The sequence below is a fragment of the Oryx dammah genome, unplaced genomic scaffold (assembly GCF_014754425.2).
Source record: "Oryx dammah isolate SB20612 unplaced genomic scaffold, SCBI_Odam_1.1 HiC_scaffold_23, whole genome shotgun sequence".
In the NCBI taxonomy this organism is placed as follows: Eukaryota; Metazoa; Chordata; class Mammalia; order Artiodactyla; family Bovidae; genus Oryx; species Oryx dammah.
The window spans coordinates 115,623,256-115,629,255 of record NW_024070207.1 but is presented as its reverse complement, the minus strand read 5'-3'; the positions used below and the strand labels follow the sequence as shown (position 1 = coordinate 115,629,255).

Below are 6,000 nucleotides of genomic sequence, written 5' to 3'. Positions count from 1 at the left end.
AGACCATTCAGGTATGACCTAAATCAAATCCCTTATGATTATACAGTGGAAGTGAGAAATAGATTTAAGGGCCTAGATCTGATAGATAGAGTGCCTGATGAACTATGGATGGAGGTTTGTGACGTTGTACAGGAGACAGGGATCAAGACCATCCCCATGGAAAAGAAATGCAAAAAAAGCAAAATGTCTGTCTGGGGAGGCCTTACAAAAAGCTGAGAAAAGAAGAGAAGTGAAAAGCAAGGGAGAAAAGGAAAGATATAAGCATCTGAATGCAGAGTTCCAAAGAATAGCAAGAAGAGATGAGAAAGCCTTCCTCAGCAATCAGTGCAAAGTAGTAGAGGAAAACAACAGAATGGGAAAGACTAGAGATCTCTTCAAGAAAATTAGAGATACCAAGGGAACATTTCATGCAAAGATGGGCTCGATAAAGGACAGAAAAGGTCTGGGCCTAACAGAAGCAGAAGATATTAAGAAGAGGTGGCAAGAATACACAGAAGACCTGTACAAAAAAGATCTTCATGACCAAGATAATCACGATGGTGTGATCACTCACCTAGAGCCAGACATCCTGGAATGTGAAGTCAAGTGAGCCTTAGAAAGCATCATTACAAACAAAGCTAGTGGAGGTGATGGAATTCCAGTTGAGCTGTTTCAAATCCTGAAAGATGATGCTGTGAAAGTGCTGCACTCAATATGCCAGCAAATGTGGAAAACTCAGCAGTGGCCACAGGACTGGAAAAGGTCAGTTTTCATTTTAATCCCAAAGAAAGGCAATGCCAAAGAATGCTCAAACTACTGCACAATTTTACTCATCTCACACGCTAGTAAAGTAATGTTCAAAATTCTCCAAGCCAGACTTCAGCAATACATGAACCGTGAACTTCCTGATGTTCAAGCTGGTTTTAGAAAAGGCAGAGGAATCAGAGATCAAATTGCCAACATCCGCTGGATCATCGAAAAAGCAAGAGAGTTCCAGAAAAACATCAATTTCTGCTTTACTGACTATGCCAAAGTCTTTGACTGTGTGGATCACAATAAACTGTGGAAAATTCTGAAAGAGATGGGAATACCAGACCACCTGACCGAGAAACCTATATGCAGGTCAGGAAGCAACAGTTAGAACTGGACATGGAACAACAGACTGGTTCCAAATAGGAAAAGGAGTACGTCAAGGCTGGATACTGTCACCCTGCTTATTTAACTTATATGCACAGCACATCATGAGAAATTTGGGCTGGAAGAAGCACAAGCTGGAATCAAGATTGCCAGGAGAAATATCAATAACCTCAGATATGCAGATGACACCACCCTTACAGCAGAAAGTGAAGAGGAACTAAAAAGCCTCTGGATGAAAGTGAAAGAGGAGAGTGAAAAAGTTGGCTTAAAGCTCAACATTCAGAAAATGAAGATCATGGCATCTGGTTCCATCACTTCATGGCAAATAGATGGGGAAACAGTGTCAGACTTTATTTTGGGGGGCTCCAAAATCACTGCAAATGGTGATTGCAGCCATGAAATTAAAAGACGCTTACTCCTTGGAAGAAAAGTTACGACCAACCTAGATAGCATATTCAAAAGCAGAGACATTACTTTGCCTACAAAAGTCCATCTAGTCAAGGCTATGTTTTTTTCCAGTAGTCATGTATGGATGTGAGAGTTGGACTGTGAAGAAAGCTGAGCGCCGAGGAATTGATGCTTTCGAACTGTGGTGTTGGAGAAGACTCTTGAGAGTCCCTTGGACTTCAAGGAGACCCAACCCAGTCCATTCTAAAGGAGATCAGTCCTGTATGTTCCTTGGAAGAAATGATGCTAAAGCTGAAACTCCAGTACTTTGGCCACCTCATGTGAGGAGTTGAGTCATTGGAAAAGACTGATGCTGGGAGGGATTTGGGGCAGGATGAAAAGGGTACAATAGAGGATGAGATGGCTGGATGGCATCACTGACTCCATGGGCATGAGTCTGAGTGAACTATGGGAGTTGGTGATGGACAGGGAGGCCTGGCGTGCTGCAATTATGGGGTTGCAAAGAGTCGGATATGACTAAGTGACTGATCTGAACTGAACTTGCATGTAGGTGAAAACAACAGCTCTGTTGGAACCTGGGATCGAATCAGGGACCTGTAGATTTTCAGTCTAACCCTCTCTCAACTGAGCTATTCTGGCTGCTTAGTGAGCTATGCCCTCAATGTATCTTAAAGAGTTTCTCAGAGGCGTTCCTGTTTCGTCATTATAATGGAAGGATTGCAAGGATTTCATTGCCAGGTGGCTCAGATGGTACAGAATATGCCCGCAATGCGGGAGACCTAGGTTCGATCCCCAGGTCGGGAAGATCCTCAGGAGAGAGGGAAATGGCAACCCACTCCAGTATTCTTGCCTGGCGAATTCCATGGGCAGAGGGAGCCTGGCGGACTATGGTCCATGGAATCACAGAGTGTGACACGACTGAGAGACTAACACTTTCTTTGACTGGACTTGCTTCCCTGGTGGCTCAGAGGTTAGAGCGTCCGCCTGCAATGCGGGAGACCTGGGTTCAATCCCTGGGTCGGGAAGATCCCCTGGAGAAGGAAATGGCAACCCACTCCAGTACTCTTGCCTGGAGAATCCCATACAGAGGAGCCTGTTGGGCTACAGTCCACCGGGTCGCAAAGAGTTGGACACGACTGAGCGACTTCACTTTCCTGGATGTAAGCTAAAACACTTGCTCTTTTTGAGAGCTCAGATTGCTAGGTTGCAAGAATTGCACCTTTCCTTGGATGTAGATGAAAACATCATCTCTGCCGGCACCCGGGATCGAACCAGGGACCTTTAGAGATTTTCAGTCTAACGCTCCCCCAACTGAGCTATTCCGGCTTCCTCATGACCATTCTCAATGTACCTTAAAGAGTTTCTCAGAGGCATCCCTGCTTCTTCATTGTAAAGGAAGGATTGCAATGCTCGGTGGCTCAGATTGTAAAGAATATGCCCGCAATGCGGGAGACCTAGGTTCGATCCCCAGGTCGGCAAGATCCTCAGGAGAGAGGGAAATGGCAACCCACTCCAGTATTCTTGCCTGGAAATTCCGTGGGCAGAGGGAGCCTTGCGGACTATGGTCCATGGTGTCACATAGTCAGACACGACTGAGCAACTCACTCTTTCACTGGATATAGGACTCCTCCTGGTAAGCTAAAACACTTGCTCTTTGCGAGAGCTCAGATCGGGAGGTTGCAAGAAGTGTGCCTTTCCTTGGGATGCAGATGGAAACAACCCGCTTTGCTGGAAACCGAGATTGAACCGGGACCTTTAAGATTTTCAGTCTAACACTCTTCTAACTGAATTATTCCGGCTCCTTGGTGAGCCCCACCTCCCACCCTCACCCCCCACTCCCATATATCTTAAAGAGTTTCTCAGAGGCGTAGCTGCTTCTTCCTTGAAAGGGAACAATTGCAACGCCGGGTGGCTCAGATAGTAAAGAATATGCCCGAAATGGTGGAGACCTATGTTCGATCCCCGGGTTGGGAAGACCCTCATGAGCGAGGGGAATGGCAACCCACTCTAGTATCTTGCCTGGTGAATTCCATGGAAGGACCGAGCCTGGTTGACTGTGGCCCAGGGAGTCACAGAGTCGGACACGACTGTGCGACTCACATTTTCTTTCACTGGATATAGGACTCCTCCTCGATGTAAGCTAAAACACTTGCCTCTGCGAGATTGCAAGAATTGTGCCTTTCCTTGGATGGAGATGAGAACAATAGTTCTGCCGGAACCCGGATCGAACCGGGGACCCTTAGATCTTCAGTCTAACGCTCTCCCAACTGACCTATTCCAGGTCGCTCTTGAGCCCCACCCTCAATGTATCTTAAAGAATTTCGCAGAGGCGTCCCTGATTCTTCATTGTAAGGGAACAATTGCAATGCCGGGTGGCTCAGATAGTAAAGAATATGCCCGCAATGCGGGAGACATAGGTTCAGTTCCTGGGTCGGGAAGATCCCCTAGCGAAGGGAATGGCAACCCACTCCAGTATTCTTGCCTGGAAAATTCCACGGAGGGACGGAGCCTGGTGGACTGTGGTTCATGGAGTCACAGTGTCGGCCACCACTGTGAGACCAAGATTTTCTTTCACTGGATATAGGACTCCTGGATGTAAGCTAAAACGCTTCGCGAGGTTGCAAGAAGTGCGCCTTTCCTTGGGATGTGGATGAAAACAGCGACTTCGCCAGAACCCAGAATTGAACCGGGAACACTTAGATTTTCAGTCTAAAGCTCTCCTAACTGAGCTATTGTAGCTTCCTGGTGGAAGCTCCCTCAATGCATCTTAAAGAGTTTCTCAGAGGAGTCGCTGGTTCTTAATCATAAGGGAATAATTTGAATGCCTGGTGGAGCAGAGAGTAAAGAGTATGTGGGCAGTGCGGGAGACCTGAGTTTGATCCCTGGGTTGGGAATTTCCTCAGGAGAGATGGCAATGGCAACCCACTCTAGTGTTCTTGCCTGTTGGACTGTGGTCCATGGAACCACAGAGTCGGATATGAGTGAGTGACTAACAGTTTCTTTCACTGGATGCAGGACTCCTCCTGGATGTAAGCTAAAACACTTGCTCTTTGAGAGAGCTCAGATCGAGAGGTTGCAAGAAGTGCCCCTTTCCTTGGATGTAGATGAAAACACTGACCCTGCCAGAACTCGGGATCAAGCCAGGTAGCATTTAGATCTTCAGTCTAAGGCTCTCCCAACTGAGGTATTCTGGCTACCTTGGTAACCCTCTCTTCAAGGTATCTTAAAGAATTTCTCAGAGGCATGTCTATTTATTAATTGTAAGGGAACAATTGCAATGCCTGGTGGCTCAGATAGTAAAGAATATGCCCACAATGCAGGAGACCTGGGTTCGATTCCTGGGTCGGGAAGATCCCCTGGCAAAGGAAATGGCAACCCATCCCTTCCTGGGCAGAGAGAGCCTGGCGGACTGTGCACAGAGTCAGACACCACTGAGTGACCAACACTTTCTTTTATTAGATCTAGGAGTCCTCCTCCTGGATGTAGGCTAAGACACTCTTGAGAGAGCTCAGATGGCGAGGTTGCAAGAATTGCACTTTCTGTTCGATGTAGATGAAAATACTGATTCTTTCGGAACCTGGGATCGAACCAGTGACCTTTAGATCTTCAGACTAATGCTCTCCCAACTGAGCTTTTCCAGCTCCTTATGATGCCCACCTCAAGACATTTTTAAGCGGTCTTTGGGCTGCTATCTATGGGGTCGCACAGAGTCGGACACGACTGAGTGACTTAGCAGCAGCAGTTGTGGGAGTTGCTGATTCTTAATTACAAGGGAACAATTGCAATTGTTTATTTGCAACCAGATAATTGATCTAAAAGATCCCTAGTCAGAAATTTATCTTGGGTGTTTGCAAAATAACCCTGGAGTTATATTTTTATAGGTCTTCCCAAATATTGAGAAATGTGACTAAATAACAAAAGTTGTAAGATTGGGGGATCATGAAAGTGAGTATTCTACCAACAAAATAATGAGAGAGTAGAGAAGAAAATGATATAAATCAGGAATTCTGACTCCGTGTGAGTTTTTTGTTTTTGTTATCTGTCTACCAGGTCATTGGCAGAGTAAAGTCTCCTTCTTCCTGCCCTCCTTATTTATTTCTTGTAACATGCATAAAAATACAGTGACCACAAAGAACCAATTTCTAATGTATGTAAAAACCTAAAAAGGAATTCTGAGTTGATGGGTCCTTGAAAGTTGAGAGAGCCATGAAAGAGCATGATTTGAAAGATTGACATCGAATTTAGAATTTGAATTGGATGACATTTTAGAGATTTGCCTTTAATTTCTTCTTAATCAAGCATTTCACTCTGCCCAGGCTATATTTAGAAATTTTAAAATGATTGAGTGTATTGAGCCTTTGGGGATTCCTGACTCTCAGTTGGATTATGCTTTCTTAGTGTCCAGTGGTATTCGGCATGTTATGCTAATCCATATTTAAACTAGGGTGACCTCACATCCCGATTTGCCTGGGACAG

The 6,000-nt window shown here is 45.5% G+C and overlaps 1 non-coding gene across 1 annotated transcript; it reads right to left on the bottom strand.

The window, feature by feature from the left end:
- Nucleotides 1–2,775: 2,775 nt before the first annotated feature.
- TRNAF-GAA lies at nt 2,776–2,850 on the bottom strand. The gene has a single exon. It is a non-coding gene; the product is annotated as a tRNA-Phe (tRNA).
- Nucleotides 2,851–6,000: the final 3,150 nt, after the last annotated feature.